This window comes from Sus scrofa, chromosome 4 (assembly GCF_000003025.6).
Source record: "Sus scrofa isolate TJ Tabasco breed Duroc chromosome 4, Sscrofa11.1, whole genome shotgun sequence".
NCBI classification, from domain to species: Eukaryota; Metazoa; Chordata; class Mammalia; order Artiodactyla; family Suidae; genus Sus; species Sus scrofa.
The window spans coordinates 16,495,001-16,516,374 of record NC_010446.5 but is presented as its reverse complement, the minus strand read 5'-3'; the positions used below and the strand labels follow the sequence as shown (position 1 = coordinate 16,516,374).

General features: G+C 49.1%; 1 protein-coding gene and 1 long non-coding RNA gene across 3 annotated transcripts in view; one reads left to right on the top strand and one right to left on the bottom strand.

Moving 5' to 3' along the window:
* The window catches only part of ZHX2 (zinc fingers and homeoboxes 2), a 178,960-nt gene that overhangs the window by 37,485 nt on the left and 120,101 nt on the right, over positions 1 to 21,374 (top strand). The gene's annotated exons all lie outside the window — the stretch shown is intronic.
* LOC106509976 lies at positions 1,337 to 7,371 on the bottom strand. Its single transcript, XR_002343132.1, has 3 exons — positions 6,458 to 7,371; positions 2,371 to 2,427; positions 1,337 to 1,474 (listed from the first exon to the last, which is right to left on the bottom strand). It is a non-coding gene; the product is annotated as an uncharacterized LOC106509976 (long non-coding RNA).

Here is a 21,374-nt window from a genome sequence, read left to right as displayed (position 1 = left end):
TCACCACCTGCCACCCCAGTGTGGCCTCTCCGAGCCTCCGGGACAGACCTGGAGCCCAGCTCACCCGGAGCAGCTTCTGCTCCTGAGAGAAGGGCATTTCTGCCAGAGCCAGGCAGCAGGGGCTGCTGCTGGAAGGCTTCCTGCCGCAGGACCTGAATGCATAATGTGCCTTACGCGGCCTGAGCTGTGAGAAAGTCCAGACAGCCTTCTCTAGACAGGAAAGGACATCGCGGGGACGCCGGCGGCCTTCATGCTCAGAGCAGCTCCCTGGGGCTCCTGGGACAGAGTATGAGTCTGTCTCTCTATTTCTCTCTCTCTCTCTCTCTCTCTCTCTCTGGGTGTGGACTTTCTGTGAGTAGAGAGTGAGCTCGGTGTGGGCCCCAGATCTTGTTTCTGGTTCTGGGGTATAAATGGAAGGAAGCCTTGGGTCAAGAGCCCCAGAAATGTGAACACTGATCCTTGTCATCCAGATACACTTGAAAAACACATACATGTCCTTGACGACGCAGCATCCTAGGAAAGATGCCTGTTTTTCTACTCTGCTTTCTGGATCGTGGGAGCCACAGTCGCTGCCCACGCCTGCTGGGGCCATCTCGTCTAATCTTGGGCTCAGCGTACCGGCCAGCCAGCATCGTGGATCCAGCAGCAAGGGGCAGGAATCCAGGCAGCCCAGGGGGTGTGCCGGGATTTACAAATCCAGAGGTCCAGCAGAGACCTTCCCCTCCCCCGCCAAGTCACCCCCATTTTCCAATATGCATTTGGAAGTGGAGGGGGGGTCTTCTCTGTGCCAGGCCTTCCTTTGCTTTCAGGAGATTCTCAGCCTCCATCCGGACTGCCCACCGCAGTCCTGTGAGTGTGCAGGTGCCAGCTTCATGCTTCAGCTGTCTCCGTGCCAGCATCTCTCCAAGTGCGTCTGTGAAGCAGGCGTCGTGCAAGAAGCTCTATGACCAGGAGTTCCTGCTGTGGTGCCATGGGTTAAGAATCTGACTGCAGCAGCCTCAGTGGCTGTGGAAATGTAGATTCCATTGCGGGGCAGCGGGTTAAAGGATCCGGCGTTGCCACAGCTGCCGTGTCAACTTGGATTCATTCCCTGGCCCAAGAACTTCCATATGCCACCAGTGCAGCCATTAAAAACAAACACACACAAACTAAAAACCTCTATAACAAAGGGTTCCAATGTCGTGTTAGTTTGCACACTCACTCCTCCTGTGTGTGAGGACTCTACTCAGATAGCATCACCTCCGAGAGGTCTTCCCGGACCCCGGCCCCTTTCCCTGCTCTGTTTCTCAGAGGGCTTTCCAGGCCCCCAGCCCCTTACCTGCTCTGTACCTCAGTCCTTTTATTTGACGTCCTGATGTTCCGCTTGTCTGCTAACTTCCACGTAGTCTGTCTCCTCCTCACTCATGATGCTCTGCCTGTTGTCACTTGCCTGTTTTGTTCAGGACTGTATGTATCCTCATGCCTAGAACACTGCCTGGTCAATACAAGAATGCGTCAAATGAACACATGAGCCAGTTAGTGTATTCAAACCCTCGGGACTTTTTTTTTTTTTTTTTTTTTTTGCTTTTGTCTTTTTAGGGCCACACCTTCATTTCCCAGGCAAGGGGTGGAATCAGAGCTGTTGCTGCTGGCCTTCGCCACAGGCACAGCAATGCCAGAACTGAGCCACATCTGCGAACTTCACTACAGCTCATGGCAATGCCGGATCCTTAACCCACTGAGCGAGGCCAGGGATCGAACCTGCATCCTCATGGTTCCTAGTCAGATTCGTTTCCACTGCACCACAACGGGAACTCCCTAAACCCTCAAGACTTCTGTGTTGCTCAGTATTTTTTCCTACCCCTTTCTCCTCTTCTTGGCATGCCCAGCTCATCTCCTCACAAGAGTCCCCTTTGACCCTGGGAGGCCAGCACTGACCACCCTGCTGAGAGGAGCCGGCTTCCCGGCCCCACGCTGTCTCATTACCAGGTTGCATTTCCTTCATGGTCTGATGACCAGAGGAAATTGGCTTATTCACTAAGTCACTCACTCCTCTGCCCTGAGCTCTGTGCAGGCCCAGACCTTATCTGTCCTGGTTCCCCACTGACTCCCCCGTGCCTGGAACCGTGCCTGGGAAGCGCACAGGCCTGATTTGTGGGCATGAATAGCCCTCTTTTCTGACGAACCCTCATCCTCATCCACAGCCCGTAGAACTTAAATTCCACCAAACACGCTCTGGGCCACACTGTTTTCTGTCAGCCCTCACGACCAGTTGCCAGCCAAGGGGTTCAGTGGCTGCTCCCCTCAGACATTAAAAATATCAAGTGTCAGAAGTGGAAGGGACTGTATATACGCGTCTATCTATAAAATCGATAACCAACAAGGACCTACCATATAGCGCAGGGAACCATGCACAATGTTTTATAATAGCCGATCAGGGAAAAGAATCTGAAAAAGAACATATATTATATATATAGTTATTATAATATATAGTATGTAATATATGTAATATATATCATGTGTATGTATAACTGAATCATTGTGCTATACATCTGAAATTAACATGACATTGTAAATCAACTCTACTTCGATTAAGAAAGTAATGAATCAAAACACCCAAAGAGGAGTTCCCGTTGTGGCTCAGTGGTTAACGAATCCAACTAGGAACCATGAGGTTGCAGGTTCAATTCCTGACCTTGCTCAGTGGGTTAAGGGTCCGGCATTGACGTGAGCTGTGGTGTAGGTCTTGGCTCGGATGCCGCGTTGCTGTGGCTCTGGCATAGGCCAGCAGCTATGGCTCCGATTCAACCCCTAGCCTGGGAACCTCCACATGCCGCGGGAAGGGGCCCTAGAAAAGACAAAAAGACAAAAAAACAAAAAAAACAACAAAAAAAAAACCCAACACCCAAAGAAATGGAAGGGATATTAGAGACCATCTACCCGGTGCTCTTGTGTTTTTTGGAGGCAGAAATAGAACCTCAAAGAGGCGGTTGGTACCAGGTCGGAACTGGTCCCCCCAAGGCTCCTATCTCTAACTTGGGTAATTCTCCTGTTAGTTTTCTAGGGCTGCTGCAACCAACCACCACAAACTTGATGTCCTAAAGCAACATACATTTATTATCTGACAAGTCTGGAGGTCCGAAGCCTGACATGATCTCTCTGGGATAAAATCAAGGTATCAGCAGGGCTTTTCCTTCTGGAGGCTTTCAGGGAGAATCCATTTCCTTGCCTTTTCCAGATGCCCGGGTCCCTTGTATCCCGTGGCCCGTGTGCCCCTTTTTCCATCTTCAAGGCCAGCAGTGGCCGGTTAAGTCTGTCTCAAGGTGGATCTCTCGGACTCTGACCCTCCTGCCTCCCTCTTTGACTCCTAAGGACTTCTGATCCATCTCAACATCCTTAACTTTATCACGTCTGCAGAGACCCTTTGCTTTTAAGGTGACAGATGCACAGGTACTGGGGAGGAGGGCGGGGCATCTTTGGGGGCACTATTGTGTCTGCCACACCTCCCAGCACACCAGCGGCCTGTTGGGACACCTCAGGCAAACTCATGTTCTCCCCCGCCCCTCCCAAAACAGGAAGGGCCTGTTCCTTCAGAAAACAGAAAACAGGACCCTCCCAAAATCATCAACAGTTGAAAACCCCACCCCCAACATGCCCCAGCACTTTCTGCATCTCTCAGTTGTCATACTTGTCACGTCGCCTTATGGCTGCCTGGCCAGGCCGTGGCTGCCTCCCGGGCAGGGCCTGGCCATCTCTGTGCCCAGCTATGAGCACATTCCTGGCATTCAGGTGGCCTTGGCTGAGATGGAAGCGGGCCATCTCCATTTCACGGCACTCTCCCGACCCCTGCTTCCATTCCGTGAGCAGAAGGGGCCTCCTCCCAGGTTCCAGTGTTCAAGTTCTGCCACGGGATCCTCCCTTGCTAAGATCAAGAAGGACCCAGGCCGGGAGTTCCCACTGTGGTGCAGTGGAGACGAAGCCGACTAGCATCCATGAGGATGCAGGTTCGATCCCTGGCCTCGCTCAGTGGATTAGGGCTCTGGTGTCGCTGTGAGCTGTGGTGATCACGCGTTGCTGTAGCTGTGGTGTAGGCCAGCAGCCGTAGCTCCGATTTGATTCCTAGCCTGGGAACTTTGACATGCCATGGGTGGGGCCCTAAAAATAAAACTAAAAAAAAAAAAAAAAAAAGACCTAGGCCACATCCACTTTTTCAGACTCCTGGCATGTTCAGATATGAAAAAAATATTAAACAGGTTATAGAAATTGTGGCTCTGTAAAATAATTAAACCAGCAAGTTAACTCTTTTGCCATCCAAGATACTATGCTATAGAATCATACCGTAAGCTTACTACAGATTCATATTTAAAATAGATTATGTCAGAGTCTTCTACAGGTGTTAGAGTCCCAAATTCAGAGTGCTGCATGGGTGTCTTGTAGGGACTGTCAAAAGTTTAAGTGTATGACCTTTCATAAAGGTGAGGCCTGGCCCGAGAAGCCTTTCTGGTCATGATCCCAGGCCTCTGGCCCTTGCAAGAAGCCAAGGTTAGAATAAAGACAGAAGGAAAAGCTTCTGGGACATAGTTTAATTCTCAGGATCAGACCTTGGGCAAGTCACATCCCTCATGCAAACGACTCATACTCAGCCCACCCAGAGCCCATGACCGCTGAGTTGCCTTTTCACCAGCATCCTGTTACCTGGAAGGATCTGGGACAGATTCTCGTGCCTGGTTTCCCGTTCTAATGTAGCCATGATGACAGGTTTGCTTCTGGCCTGAGCCAGTAAGTGATTGGATCGCTGACCTTCCTCTTCCGGACAGACTAGCAGGTTCCTTGTCCTCTTGCCAGCATCCCTGGCCTCACAGCATCCTAGAGCACTGGAACATGGCACCTCAGAGAGATCTGGTCCTGTCTCCCTATCTGAGGTCAGAGAGGGCAAACCACCTTCCCCATGTGTCCAAGTTGGGGTAGAACCGCAGGCATCTTGATGGCCTGCCCCCTGGTTTTCCTGCTGCACCATATCGGGCTGGTAGGGTGCTTCTTACTCTGCAGTGAGTGCAGATTGAAAATGCACAGAAAACCCTGATTTTGACTTTGATAACTTTTAGAAAGAAAACAGGACCCTCCCAAAAATCTTCAACAGTTTATGTGTTACATGCTCTTTTATTTCTATGTTCTGTATTTTATAGTAAAAATGCATTTGGAAAGCCATAAAAAACAAAACTAAATAATTGGGGTCCCAGGTCCTCAAATCAGCCAAGAACCCTTTTTTCTTCTCTTGAGCCTTTTTTATTCCACCCTCTTCGTAAACCTCCCCCTGCCCTAGCCCCCTGCCCACCTGCATTTATGGCTTGGGCTGGTCCGTCCGTTCATTCATTTGCTCATCTGTCCACCAAGTAGTTATGACAGTTCCTGTTTGTTTAATGCATCAGGTATCCTTAGGTTGCTCTTGATGACACACAGTGTGATGCAGTAAAAAGAGCACAGACCCAAGGGTCCAGCAGAGACCTGTACTTGTCTACTGTCCTAACCTCTGGGCCTCAGATTCCTCATTTGCCAGTCAGGGGCCTGTCCTAAGTCAGGCTAACAGACCCAAATGCACACAGAGACCAGGCAGGTGAATAGAATGAGGGAGGCTAGCCAGGGGTAGGTAATAGGGAATGGTGGTGACTTTGGCAAATTAGACTATCCATGCCTAGTCTAAAAGGGACTCTTGCCACTGAGCTGCCACTGATTGTTCCCTCACATGGATTCAAGGAGGCCAGGGAGCCCCTTTTTAAATTTTTCCCAAAAGAAGTTAGAAATCTTGACTTTTAAAAGTCAAGAAATTCCCCAAATGTTTAAAGCATTGTATAGGTCAAAGAAAACATGTCTAATGGCCAAATCCAGCCCAAGCCCCCTGTTTGCAAGCTCTGGGCCACCCCTCTCTCACTTGAACCAGGATGTGTGTTTCTCCCACTGCAGTCAAGGCATTTTGGGCGCTGGAAGATAGCAGGGGCTCAATTAACAATAACTATAAAGGACTAGAGCCCTGGCTTGCCCTCCTGGGTGCCATCACCACCTCCACCAAGACCAGCACAGTGCTGGGTATACACCATAGTACTCCGTGATATATACTTACCAAATGAGCAGCGACTTTTCATGGTCTTATGGCATCGGCCATGAAGTAGCTCCAAGAAGCACACAGATTTCAGCCACATGGGTACAGTAATCTGTAAAGAGGCTGATTCATCTAAAACCTCAAAGAAAGACCCTAGTCTGTCATTTTTTCCTCCTCCCTTATATAGGTAAGAGAAATGGAGTCTTGCTGGATTATGTTATTTTTCAAAGGACACACGCAGCCGCCCCTCCGGGCATAAATTAATTTATTCCTTCAAGCCATAAATTTTTCTCTAACCCTTTCTTCTCTTTACGCCCTCCTTCCTTGTCCCCTACTTACCAGGAGGAGCTAACAGACAACTCAAGGACACATAGTACTTACCATGGGCAGGACTCACGCTTGGGGCAGAAAAGAAGCCTGTTAGGCCCCAGAGCTGTAGCTGGGAGAGCGATCACACCTTTTGCAGCTGAAAGGAGCACAAAGAAACACTTGAGCCCAGTGGCACCGGCCGTCTTTTCTTCCCTGAAGGGAAAATGGGCCATTCTTCTGGCCCTGCCCCATTCCCACCAGCCCTCCGCTTAACCTCCCCGCAAGAGAGGCCCCCCGCTTCTATCAGGTCTCTCTAGCTGGACACTCCAACAGCATATTAGCATATTTTGCATTAAAAAAGGACTTGGAAAATGAATTAAATGATTGGCATGGTGTTTCAAAGGGTTTTTCCAAACTACTAGTAATTGTGTGGCTGTAGAATTCACCATTCCTGCCTGCTACTCAGGACCTGGCAGCCGGCTTAATCAGGAGACATTGTACCAGGCAGGGGCATATTTTCAGGCTCATGATACCCAGTGATTGCCTGCACGGTACCTGGAGACTTGCTAAAGGGAACCTTGTCCTAGTTTTTCAGCAGAGCTGGCAGTTCATTTTCCTCCCTTGCAGAGCTGAGATTTACGCCAATTCAAAACCTCTTTTTTATGAGAGGGGCTGGGTCAGCCTTATAACCGTCTGCTGAGGCGCCAGGCAGTGTAGACAGTATCCAGATCTGACGATGAGCTAAGCAAGGTGAAGCTGGGTGTGAGGTTGGTCGCTTAAGGCACAGCTCTAGCCAAGGGGGCTCAGGGGAGGGGGGTGCGTGAGTTCGATGGAAGCTTCCAGAACATGCTTGGGAAAATGTTCTCCTGGTCCAACCTCTTCATGTCTCAGGTGAAGGAGATGGAACACAGAAGGACTAGTCTTTGCCCAGGGTCACAAGCCATTTTTCCTCTTTCTTGAGAGTAGACTTCAGATCCCCAGACTCTTAATCCAGATGTTATTTTTTCAAATCCAGAGAAAAGGAAGATAAACCAGGAGATCAGAGCGTGGAATTATATAGGATTCCTAGGTGGACAGTTAGGAAGCCTGAGATGGAGAAATTTAGGAATGGCAAGCTGTGGGAGAATCTCGGCTTTTAGCATAACAGAGGCTGTTATTATTACATTGTAATTAATGATGATAATGAAAACGGTAATCACTGCTAACATCTGGGTGATTCCTTGGAGCGAGGCACTGTGCCTGGTGTCACACCTGCATCATCTCAACCGAGATCCTTACAACTCTGTGAAGCAGATCACTACTGACATATTCCCATTCTACAGATGAGAAGACTAAGGCCCAGGGTTCCTCAGATCTGACTTGAGAATCAGAGTCTTTAGGAAAAAAGGAGAGACTCCATAAGTAAGCGAGCAAGCCACGGGAGGATCAGGCCCACAGGCCCCTGGAGAAGTAATAAGAACAGAAACAAGATGAGGGGGAGAGGAGCTGGAACACAGGAGGGCGCTGGGGGCAGCCAGAAGGTTCCGGTCAGAGAGCAGAGGGAGGTGCTGCCTGTGCAGAACAAAGGGACCTCTGTGAACTGGACTCCGGTGTCTGTGGGGAGAGCAGCTTTGACCTCGGGGCAGAAACACAGACCTGCGGAGTGACACAAGAATTCCTGTTTTTTCAGGAACTGCAGAGAGAGAGAGAAAGAATGCCTGTACGGAGTGTGTGTGTGTGTGTGTGTGTGTGTGTGTGTGTGTGGACACCCCCACCCCCAGGAGTGACTGTCAGGGAGAGTAGGTTCTCCAACCAGCTCAGCCTGTGTCATCATATGGAAAAAGAATGAGAGGCCTGATCAAGAGAAGCCAAAACCTGGGGAGACAGGGAAAGCCAGGGCTGATGCATGCTGTCCGTCACCTGAGTCTCAGGAGGCACTTTATTTGACCATGAGCTGCTCAGGCTATAATGAGATAACTATGCAGGGATGTGGACGGGAGATTGTGCATGTGGAGCTGATGGTGTATGTGGATAAGGGGGGATGGCTGCCCTGAGGGGCTGCGTGGTCCCTTCCCACTCAAATGTTTTTCCCACCTTTCCTGGAGTTGATGGATTGTAACTGTGAATGAGCTCCTGGATGACTGATTCCAAGTTATTCTTTTGGGGAATAAAAACAAAATGCAATGAGTTTGGGCTCTACCAGGGTCTTGTGGGCTGGCTTCTGTTTTACACAGAGCATCCGGAAGATGGCAGATACTACGTTATTTATTGTACAAATTGAGGGTATCAATCTTTTTTTAAACAGTTGTTAAAATACCGCACTTCAGCAAAAAGAAAACATTAACTGAGCCAGGGATTGAATAGAACAGTACATAACTATTTTGATGGTGGTTATGAGCACTGTGTAATAATAAGGGTAGATCCTTTCATGAGACATTAGGTAAAATAAGGTAAAATAAGGAATATATAAAGTGTATGTGGAGCAGATTTTTTTTTTAAGGAATCCAGACATGCCCAAAGTCAGAGAGGTTACGTAGCTTGCCCAAAGTCACACAGCTGAAAAGTGACTGAGGCAAGCAAGACGCAACCCAAACAGAGTATATCCCTTTAATCTTAACTACTCTACACTACCAAGGGCATCTTATGATACATTTTTAGCTCCACAGCTTCAAATCCACAATAATTTGTTTGACTGCAAAATGTTCATGTAAACAAGTCCTGCTACCTTTTACTCTCATTAAAGAACTTTAAGAACCTAGTGGTTAGAGTGGTTCAAATTGTACTTTTCAAAATGTACTTCATGTGCTTATATGCCCCACATCTATACATGCCTATAAATTAGAAAATAAGAGTAAAAACAATATGAAAACTCTCCCACCTCACTCCAGGAGCTGGGCAAGGGTTCCTCTACTTAAGCTCTGTTGGAAGGGAGTCTTAGTCCCTTTGAGCTGCTGTAACAAAAATACCATGGACTCGGGTGGCTCATACACAACAGAAACTTATTTCTCCCAGTTCTGGAGGCTTCAAGTCCAAGATCAGGGGCTGCCAGACTCCGTGCTCTTGTCTGGTGAGGACCCCCATCTCCTGGTTCATGGATACCTGTCTTCTGGCTGGGCCTCATACAGAGGAAGGAGCGAGGAGACTCTCTGGGGTGTCTGCTGTAAAGGTACGAATCCTGCGTGAGGGCTCCATCCTTGTGACCTAATTACCTCCCTCAGGCCCCACTTCCTAATACTATCCTATTGGGCATAGGATGTAACATATAAAGAGGAGGCGTGAACATTCACTAGCGCACAGACCCAACATGGAAGACGGGCTCCCCCTTCAAGCGTGAAGGAACTTTAGGGGTGAGACCTAAAGTACAAGCAAAGTCACGTGACAACCGTTGCAAAGCAGTAGCTCCAGGAGTGGAGGGCTCTGAATGGTCAGAGTGCCAATAGCATACAGAATAAAGGACCTCAGACGGAATTCATCTTGACAGCCTTTCTGCCTATAAACGCGAAGTTTGGAGTGGCATTTTCAAGGAGCCCCAGAATGATGGAAGGAATGGCATGGCCGGATTGTGAAGAGTGCTCTCTCTGAGGACGTAGGCTTGTCGCCCTAGACAGGGAGAATCTGCACATGCCAGGCTGAGGGGGGTGGGAAAGGGGGAGATGTCCCCCAGCCCTCTTGCGTTCTTTTGTCTGGTCTAATCATTCAATTGATACATGACAGATGAACAGGAGGAAGAAAAAAAAAAAAACCCGATTATTCGTAGGCGTGGAGCTTCCATAGAAACAGACCACTCCCCACCCCTACCCCACCCACCAAGTGACCCAAGCAGGCTGTTTATAGATCATCTTTCAACCAAGAAATAGTTCTTTGTGAAGACAGAACAAAGCAATGGGGCTTGTGCTCGAGGTAGCTAATGAAATAACAGGGTTTGTTTCTCTAGCTTTCTTGGCCTTGAATTCCCTAACTCTGGTGGTGATAGGATGCTTTCTGTCCTCCTGGCATAAGGGAGGCCAGCTCCACATGCAGAATTATGTCCCACTTTCAGGGGGAAAGTTGGGGGTCAGAGTGGGGTTTTTAATGTCATTTTTGCCACTGGCTGTTTCTCAAGTAACTTTAATTCAAAACAAGGAGTTCCCATTGTGTCTCAGCAGGTTAAGAACGTGACTCAGTATCCATGAGGGTTCGGGTTCATTCCCTGACCTCTCTCAGTGGGTTAAGGATCCTGCGTTGCCATGTGGCTCAGATCCAGCGTTGCTGTGGCTATGGCACAGACCAGCAGCTGCAGCTCTGATTCGACCCCTAGCCCAGGAACTGCCGTATGCTGCAGGTGTGGCCCTAAAAAACAAAACAAAAAAAAACAGCAATGTGTCATTGAGATGTATTTAGAGGTGGCCTGCCCTGCGTAAAGGGACTTTATCATGTGAAGCTTTTGTGTGTGTGAGGCGTTTTTTGGTTTATGGGGGGTGGGGGTGGTTTTTTGGTTTGTTTTTTTGTTTTTTTTGTGTGTGTGTTTGTTTGTTTTTTTATGGCTGCACTGCAGCATGTGGCAGTTCCCAGGCAGGGATTGAATCCCAGCCGCAGCTGCAACAGCACTGGATCCTTTAACCCACTGCCAAAGATGAAACTCACGCCTCTGTAGCAACCCAGCAGTCCCAGCTCCTGCAGTTGGATTCTTAACTCGCTGGGCCATGGCGGGGACTCCTAGCACATGAAGTTTTGAGTACAACTGAACATCCGAAGGAAACCCACCTGGGCAGCTGGCACCAGACCTCTCTTTGATCTTGGTTATTGAGAAAGTGAACCCAGCTGCAAGCACATAGCCTTCAGGCGCTCACCTTCCTTTCCAAACCAGGAACCAGTTCAGTGAGGTCGCCTGCTGGTCACCCCATTTACATTTGGTGGTCAGTGCCAGTCAGGGTATAATTCAACTACAATAACTTTGCTGATTCCTGGTAGTTTTATGGGCAGGAATGGAAGCCGAGAATTTGAGACTTAAAAAAATGCAGGTCAGGAATGCTGTCACATTAGAGCTTCACTTCGGTCCCTTGGGGTGGCCACCAAGTAAACAGCTTAATTTCATCCCTGTTGGAGGGACAGAACGCAGCACTCACACTTGCCAACAGATAAATGTCCCGCGTCCCTGGCAGTGCTTAATGGCTTTTAGTAGAGTCAAGGCTGGGAAGCAAAGAACAGACTTCCTCTGATTGGGTAAAATCGAAACACCAAGGAGACAATTCCATTTCAGGAGCAGACCCTTTCTTCTCGGATGACTCACGCACAGCCCAGCCAACTCCTGTTCAGCTCCTTCAGGTAGAATGAAAGACAGAGGCCATACCCCGGGGGCAGGCGGTGCCCCCATCCTACCGCCTCCGTGCAGGAGCTGAGGGTTTGGGATTTGTCAGCTGAGAGATTTGCATTTCTAATAAGGGCCACGTCCTGGTGAGCTGCAGCCCAGGCCGGGGCTGTGAGTCCCTTGAGCTCTGCAAGTGTTCAGTTTGCAGGGGCCAAGGTGAGAGTCTTTAGCGTGAATAAATAGCTGTGGGGAAGGAGGAGAAACCCAGGATGCTGGAGTGAGTACCAGCGGCGCTTCCTGGCCTGATCCTTTTAAATTGCTGTCCTAGCAAGAGGCCAGGCTCCCTGGCAGAGTCCTGGAGAGCCTGTCACTCATGTGCCCTTTGTCTCTGGAAGAGAAACCACATATGAAATGGTACCCTCTGAGATTTTGAGATTTATCGTTATGTCTCAAAAAGAAGTCAGCAGGCCTGTCTATCCCAGCACTGTATGTATGGCAGAAGATTGGGAAAGGAGCAACAGTGTCCAACAAAAGACGAATGAGAAAATAATTCAGCGACCCACGATTAAATGAATTAGTCATTAAATAAGTAGTAGAAACCTTAAGTCATATAGCAAGTCTGTTAAGCAATATGGTTTTTTAAGTGTGAAATGAGAAGTGCAGAATACATACTGTACATTGAGTTTTTATTTAAAACACACACACACACATAGATGGAAATGCAGCAAAAAGGCAACACTGTTTATCCTTACACGTGGAATCAGAGATTATTTTTCCTCTTTTATTTCTAAATGTCCTACCACAGACCTTTCTTTTTCTGGTCCTAGAAATGAAATGTCAAAGCGGGAAACTTTACCCTCGTTTCTTTTCTTCTTTGTTTTCCTTCCTTTTTTATCTCCTCGACCAGAACATCGGCGGTGCTGTCGGTGGAACTGACCGTGTTCTGCCCACCAAACGGTCAACTGCTAACAGGAAACAGAGCACTGCAGGGGTATGGGACGAAACGGGACATGCCTAATGGCCCTCACCCGTCGTCCACTCCTCTTTAAGTCCCTCTAAACCCTTCTGGGAACTCGTTATATTTTTAGCCGGTACGGCGTCTCCTCCACCCCAAGGTGTTCCAAGTGTTTCCCGCCCTTGCTATGAGGTGGCAGAGGCCTGCCCAGCCGGTAGCCTCAGATGACCTCGTTCAGCCTCCAAGGGTCCTCCCTGGCTTTGCATTTATTTCTAGGACTGAGCAGACAAAATAGGAGCAGTGCCTTCGCCATCCGCCAAGCACACGCACAGACGGCATCGACATTATGGAATGTCAGACGTGGCGCTGGAAGAGACCTCAGAAATAGGTTGAGGCCAGTGTCTTCCTAAAAGTCCACATAGTGGGAGTCAGTATTCCAGAAACCAGTGGAAGTTGCACTGTACCCAGGATGTGGTGGCGCTGGCTGCATAAAAATATCATGGGGGGTGGGGGTGGGGCTTGTTTTTGCTCTGGGCTGGAAGTCAGTAACAATAGTTACCTTGTTTTGGTCAGAAACTCCAGCGGTTACACAAATGCTTCACTATTTTGTTCCTGGAGAAACGAATTAAGGGTACGAGAGACAGAAATCTTTTAAAATTGGAGGTGGAGGAAGGGGGACCTTGATGGGACTTGGCTCCTCTGGGCCCACCTGTGAGGCGGCGAAGGCGGGAATATCCCAGCATTCCTGACGGATGAAAAGATGGACTCAGAGCAGCTGCCCGAGCCCAGCTAAGCTGGCTGGTGCACAGGAGCCCTGGACTAGAATCCAGGGTATCCACCTTGAAGGCCTGGGCTGCCTCCGGGGCACCCAGTCGGCCTGTTTAAACCAAGTGCTTGAGATATGTTTCCTGGCCTGGGAATGATTGAACAGGCTTTGAATTTTTTGCCTGCTCCAACTGTGATCATTCTTTCCAGACTGAGTCCTGGGTCTAGAAAACAATTCTTGTAATTGCCCTTCTAGATCCGCCCATCTTTCCCAGCTGTGGAAACACAGACTTCCAGGTTCAGAAGATTTTAGTAGGAAAGCAGGTGGGTTCTGGACTCTGACAGCCTGGGTTCAAATCCTGCCTCCCCTTCTCAACAGACTGAGATCCCAGGTGGAACATCTCTGAGCATCAGTTCTCCCAACTGTTAAATGGGAATAATGACGTATTGGCCTTAAGGGTCCTTGTGAGGATTGAACAACATCATGAATGAAAAATGCCTGCCAGGTTCCTGGTGCCCAGTACATACTCAATAAAAGTGAGCTGTCACCACCAGCGCCATTGTCATTGTTGTCAGTTTGAAGGACGACAGCCAGGACCCGGAGCCAGCTTTGAACTTATTTTGCTTGGCTGAACCAGGGGCACTTACCCCACTGGCTGTTTGCCTTCTCCTCCAGGGGAAAACAATTTACTAGCTCCTTAATCACCCAGTGAATTTAAAGGCCCTAAGCGCTGACATGACTTGCTCAAGGTCACACAGCTCATGGGGGCAGTGGGAGAAAAAAAAGCCTAAAATCTCCTGTCCAGCCATCTAGAGCTCTTCATTCTGCAGTGGCCTTTCCCCTCTGGTCACCCCCCTGGATCCCCCAGCCCAGGAGGACAGGGAGATAACCAGATCCACAGGAACCCTTGTTTGGACAGCTAAGCGTTTACTGCGTGCCTGCTGATTGCTTAGCCTCTCGCCTTCATTCAGTAGGTGTGATGCTGAGCAGGTGGATGCTGACACTTCCTGCTTCACTTTCTTGCCCTCCTGACTCTGAAGGAACCACCCAGGCCCCTGAGAGCCTCAGACACTGTGTGCAGGTGGATGATGGAGACACTAGGGACCTGCAGAAGGGCCAGGAGTTAGCTGGTGGCTTCTGGCTGAAGTCCACTGGGGTGAGCACATTGGGGTATTACAGGAATGCTCTGAGGCACCTGCCCCCCCACCCCAACACCCCCGAAAAGGCCCTTCCAGGTCTCTAAGGCCCCTCTGGCCAGAAGCCTCTCTCCCTGACTCAGCCACTATCACACCTTTGAGACATAGAGGTCTTGGGACCACAAACTGAAGGAGCTTCATTTCCTGGCTGTGCGGAGCTCCCCAGTGGGGAAAGTCAGACACAGACTGTGAGTGGAATCACCAGGGGATTCTCGCACCTACTCAGTATCGAGGGGCAACGTTCCAGGCAGAGGCGCGGACTTGTGACCTTGCATTCAGGGTGGAGTCGAGCGCTTCCTTGTTCTCTGCTTGCTGTGAGCATGTTCCTTCTCCCCAGCCAAATGGCAGGTGCTTCCAGGCAGGGGATGGTAATGAGCCCTGCTCTTTCTTCTCCAGCCCCGTGTCTGTGCAGGTGATGGCCCCCTTGGAAAGCACCTTCGCCTGTGCCATCTCCTTTGACCTTCTTGGCAGCTTTGTGACGTCACACTTTATCCCATTTTACAGATGTGGAAACTGAGGCCTTGAGAGGGTGACTTGGTGGCCCAGCTACTTAGTGACTGAGCCTACATTTGCCTTCAGCTCTAACTCCCAATTCCTCCCTAGAGCGCACCCTAGGGTCAACCCAGGGAGTGCACACGGATTCAATGCTGTGCGGAGAGGCAGATGCTGAGAGGAAGTGAGCACGTGAGCATGGGTTCGTGGGGCTCCATGGAAAGGGTGCTGGCTTTGGAGGGATACCCCTGACTGAACTTCCAGCTCTGCCAAGCACGAGTTGCATGACTTAGAATAGTCACTTCTCTTTGGGACTCCGTTTCCCTGGATGGAACGTGAGAAGATGGTATGAGATTCCGCCTCCTAAATCTGTAGAACCCTCATTGAGAACTTTGGTGTTCACCGCTTTCTTAACCCAGCACCCCGGCTCCGCCAGGCCTTCACTCCCAGCCCCTTCCCTGCCACCCCCCTTCCGTGGGCCCCTTTGAGGCTCTGTGCTTCCCTCTCCCCAGCAAACCCAGCCTCGAGCTCAGTGGCATCACCCAGGAAGCTTGTTAAAGTGCCGAGTCCCAGGCAGCATCCTAGAACCAGAGGAGTCTGAGTCCCTGGGAGATGGGCCAGGAAGCTGCATTTCTCCTCTAAACACTCCCAGGAAATTCTGCTCATCAGCAGACTTGGCAGTTATGCCTAAGCTCAGTAGTTGTCCAAGTTTCTGAGGTATCAGAACCACTAGGGACAGGTAGGTGGTGAAATGACTGGGCCCCACCCCCAGAATTTCTGATTCAGTAGCTCAGGGGTGGAGCCCACACATTGCACTTCAAACAGACTCCCAGGTGATGGGGGCACACACTGCCCAGGCTCATTTCCTGAGCAAATCGGCAAGGGCATCTTTCCTAGGGGTCATGGCTGGGGTGGAGCACCCATGTGAGCACATGCACTTTTTAACACTAACATCGAAATGAGTTAGAGAATTATAATAGCCGCTGCTGTTTACTCTGACACGTGCTGCATGCCAGGCCCTGTGCAGAGGTCAACAATCAACATCTCATCACTACGTGGGATTTGCGGAGCTCCCTGCAGTGGCGCAGTGGGTTAAAGTTTTGGTGTTGTCACTGCAGCGGTTCAGGTCGCTGCTGTGGTTATGGGTTCAATCCCTGGCCTCGCTCAGTGGGTTAAGGATCTGGTGTTACCACGAGCTGTGGTGTAGGTGGCAGATGCAGCTTGGATCCTTTTTTGCTGTAGCTGTGTTGTAGGCCAACAGCTGCAGTTCTGATTGGATCCCTAGCCTGAGAACCTCCAGATGCCGTAGGTGTGGGTCCAGAAAGAAAAAAAAAACAAAAACCAAGGATCAATGAGATTAGGCGGGCATCTAAGATTGCACTTACTACAAGCGCTCTCAGGACTTTCTTCACCTCGCCAGGCTTCTCTCTGCTGTGTCAGCCCGGAGTGTCGGGAGAATTTCAAGCCAGGTTCAGAGAGGGGTCACCACACAGGTTGGGGTGAGATTTGGGAGTGGAGGAGCCCTTCATTAGTTCCCCACAAATTGTACCCTGCATGTAGTAGCCCCGGCTCACACCTGTAGGACCGCAATGCTTGCCACTCACCTCCTGCTTTTACCCACTTTGATGGGACCCCTCACGTGCCTGGGATCGTTGCAGCCATGGCAGGTGGTCTGCTGTTGGATCCCAGCCGGTGTGTGTGTGTGGGGGGGTCGGTTCTGTGTGGGTTCTGCTCCAGCCTATATTCCGTCGGCCTGTAAGGGTCTTGGAATAAAACTTGGTGCTGGATCTCAGAGAACATTCACCAGATAGAACTAGAGAAAATTGAGTCAGCTCTTCCAGCTGGTGCATCTTAATGGGGGGAGGGCTTCTTTCCCTCTAATGTGAAAATTGGCCTGTTGTTTCATAGGAAGCTCATTGACTTTATATATATATATATAAAATACACAGAGTAACTAGGAAACACAGGTGACTGTAAGGGCTTTATCTATACTTAGGTCTTTATTCTTAACTTTCACCAACACACACACACATCATGTTTGTGCATTTTGTTTTGCTTCGGGTTTTTCCAGTTGTTTTCACATCTGGCAGGGATCTCAAGTTTTCCGAGTCACCCATGCCTTTCCTGCAGCATCTCCTACTTCCGCGACCTGTTCTCTTCTCTCTGCAAGGAAAGGGAAGGAAGGGAGAAGGGAAGAAAAGAAGGAACTTCCCTCAAACACTGATCTGTTAGGGTGGCCGGAGACCTCCATATAGTGGCTTCTGAGCGTTATCCTTTCTGTTTTAAGAGTATAGACATGGGTAGGTCTGCACAACATCTGTACAAACCCTTGAAGGCAACCTCATGGGGTCCACCGACATTGGAATTGGCATTGAAGGTCAACAGCTCTAGTCCAGGATCTGCCACTCAACCATGCCACCTTCCGCAGCCTCCTGTGGCTGGTCTGACCTGCCCACCTCCTCGGGGAGGTGGGGATAGCAAAAGAGATTGTGGATGTAGAAGCATCCCTCCAGTCTGAGAGCCAGATGGAATTCTACGAATCTGGTTGTTTTGCTTTGCTCCTGAGAAAACCAAGGCCCAGAGAGGGGAGGTCACTTGCTCGAGGTTGCACAGCGAGTTGTGGGGAAGAAGAGCAGACCTGACAGGGGGAGGAGGTTATTGTCCTGGGGGCTTGTTCCTCTTCCTTTCTGTGTGATTTGCAAATGGTGAGTGAAGTGAGGCGGGAAAGGGAAGGAAACCTCTGGAAATCTGTCTGGCCAGAGCACCTTCATCAGCTGCTAAAAGTGGACACGTCGAAACGAAATACTCAGTTTCTCTGTCTGTCTTCCCGTCTGTCTCTGTCACACACATAAACAGACTCAGGCACACACACGTTTCTTGGTATAAACAGCACAAAGGCAGTGACTGCCCTTTACAGAATCACACTTTTTCACTGATTATGGGGAAACCTATTGGGCATTATGTAAGTTTGCAAGTTAGAACATAAGACATGAAGGAGCGAAGCTTGAAATTAAGGAGACCCTGAGAACCTGCTGTGTAGCACAAGGACTATATCTAGTCACTTGTGATGGAACATGATGGAGGATAATTGAGAAAAAAAAAACATATCTATATAGATATATAGATATATATACACACACACATATATGTATGATTGGGTCTCTTTGCTGTACAGCAGAAATTGACAGAACATTGTAGGTCAACTAGAATAGAAAAAATAAAAATCTTAAAAAAAATTCTGGCCTTGACCAAAAAAAAAAAGAAAGAAAGAAAGAAACTAAGGAAGCTCTTCTGCCCAAACTCCCTCACACCCATGGGGCTTGGTGGCCTTGTACCTGTCTAAACCCCTGTACCCTTATTAGCCCTATTCCCCTTTCACAGATAGACACATTCCTGGTTCTCCTGCCCCCAGTACACATAGGGTAGAACAAGAGAACACGGTCTATTAAAATAGACGGAGAAGGGGAGTTCCCTGGTAGCTCAGGGGTTAAGGATCCAATGCTGTCACTGCTGTGGTTTGGGTCACTGTTGTAACACAGGTTCGATCCCTGGCCCAGGAACTTCCACATGCCTTGGGTGCAGCCAAAAATTTTTTTTACAAAATAGAGGATTGGAAATCTATTTCTCACTAGCGGTGTGACCTTGGGTAAGTTACTTAACCTCTCTGAGCTTCCGCTTCCTCATCTGGATAATTACAACACCTGTTAATGTTGTTGTAAGGACAAACAAAGGTAAAGCATTAAGAGTGCTTAATACAGGCCTCTTGAGCAAGAAGGGGCTTAATAAACGTAATCTGTTGCTGTTGAAAAATGTTAGCAAGATATTGACAATCCCATTCTTGTATGATTTTCATAAGAGAATGAACTGGTTTATCATTTAAATGAGGTCTCTCTCTGGGCCTCTAACAGTCTGACTGCATAGTTAAAACTCTGATTTTCTGCCCAGGGAAAAGAAATCTTGTCCAGACTTTAAGCACCATAGCTGGGCTGTTATCTTTGGAATACCAAGACGCTGGCATGATGGTTTTCAATACTACCTTGTGCATATTAATATCCTTATATCTGAAAAGAATGTAAAATTGCAAACAATAAAAGGTATCAACGAACTGAAAACAAGAGTAAAACACAAAAGCCCTATTATAATGGGATAGAGGTTACACTATGCTGCACTTTCTAGTTGGCAAAACACTTTTATATATTCCCCAGGCCCGGTGGCCTCCCAACAGCCTGGAAGGTGGGTATTTTTCTGCGCATTCCACAGGGGAGAAAATAGAGTTTCAGGCCGAGTGGGAAAGACAGGCAGGAGTCACACCATACTGGGCCTTGTAGGACTTGGTAAAGACCTTGGGATTGTTCTTAGTTCAGTAGGAAGCCTTCAAAGGCTTAAGCAGGAAAGTATTGCCATCTCCTCTACTTTTTTGTTGTTGTTGTTGTTTGGGTTTTTTTTTTGTGTGTGTGTGTGTGTCTTTTTGCCTTTTCTAGGGCCACTCCCGCAGCACATGGAGGTTCCCAGGCTAGGAGTCTAATCGAGGCTATAGCTGCCGGCCTACACAAGAGCCACAGCAACTCGGGATCCAAGTCGTGTCTGCAACCTACACCACAGCTCACGGCAATGCCTGGATCCTTAACCCACTGATCAAGGCCAGAGACGGAACCCACAACCTCATGGTTCCTAGTCGGATTCGTTAACCACTGAGCCACGACAGGAACTCCTCATCAACCTTTTTAGAAGACCTCTTGATAGAAGGGGAAAGAGCAAAAGTGGAACCAAGGAGGCCACTTGGGAGGTGGCTTTGGACGATCAGGCAAGAAATGATATAGCCCATATGGAGATAGAGAAAAGAGGGGGGGTCCGGCGACATGGACATCACAAGACGGCCTTAGGGAGAATGGGCTGCGGATGAGGATGGAAGGGGAGAAGCAAGATGACTCCCACCTGCCCGGTGGGTGGATGGGTTGTTGGTGGTGGGGACTTTGGGTGGTGCGGTGGGGACGTCTGAGGAGGAACAGGTTTCCGAGGTGGGGAAAGCAGTGAATCAGGAGATCTACTTGCCTTTGTGTTTGGAAGGAGGGTATCTTTTTCCAAACACGGGGCCTTTGGATGGCAGAGAGCAGGTCCTTGCTCCTGGGCCTTGAATAAGTGCTTTCTGTGAGCTGGGTGCTCTCAGGTCCTCCTCCAGACAGCCCGTCTGTGAAGAATGCCGCCGCTGGCAAGTCGCTGTGTTCCTTCTGCAGCCAAGGAACCAGGGAGCCACTAATGACCCCCTCTCAGAACGTTGGGCCCAGTACAAGAAACAAACAAAAAACCCCTGATGTCCTGCCTTCTAATGTTTCAGGCTTTGGGTAATTTTTCTTTTGCCAGTCTCCACGGGGTCTTTCCTCTGCTAATGTTTGAAAGTGATTCTTTTTTTTTTTTTTTTTTTTTTAATGTGTGATGAGGCCTCAAATAACCTTTACCCTGCGGTGGCTTCTGAGTAGAGGAAGCCTAGTAAAATGATAATAGGATCTTCAACAATAATAAGCTTTGGTAGAATGTCATTTAATTAAAAGACTTCCTTTATATACATTATTTGATTTTAGCCTCGAGAAAATCTCTGAGGTGAGGTAAGTCTCTTGTTAAGCTCTATTTGAGAGGCCAAGGAATATAGTAGCCAAGAGCCTACGAAAGTGTGATAATGATGGCATGGCTAAATTTACAGACTTGAGGTCCTTGGAACAGGGGCTGACTCATGAACATTAGCTGCTGTTGATTGGTTTGTTGGTTTGCCTGCAGCCTGTGGAAGTTCCTGGCCAGGGATTAAACCTGAGTCTCAGCAGTGACCTGAGGCACAGCAGCAACAACACCAGATCCTTAACCCACTGAGCCACCAGGGAACTCCTGGTATTGTCTTTATGGTTGGTTTCTTGATAGAGAACCTGAGGCACAATGAGACTGCATCATACACACTCTAGTGGAATCAACTCTGAGTTGTGTAGGATTAGTAATATTCCTGGATGCCACGCTCAAAAGGAATCCATGTCCCAAAGTGATATTTGTCAGGCGGCAAGGCTGCAATTCTCCTCCCCACCTCACCCCTTCCAGCCATCTCCATGCCTCTCACTTGCAAGTGTCCCTCCCACCAGCGGTATGTTGAACCCACCATCCAGAACCAGGACCCCTTGGAGGCCGGCCCGTCCTCCCTGCCTCCTGCCCTCTGCCACTCGTCTTCCTGTGTTCCCCTTTCTTTGCCGGAGGATTCAGACCCCGCCTCCACCACCTCCCTCCCTGACCCCCACCCTCATGGCACCCTTCACCAATGGGTTTCTGCAGCCAGG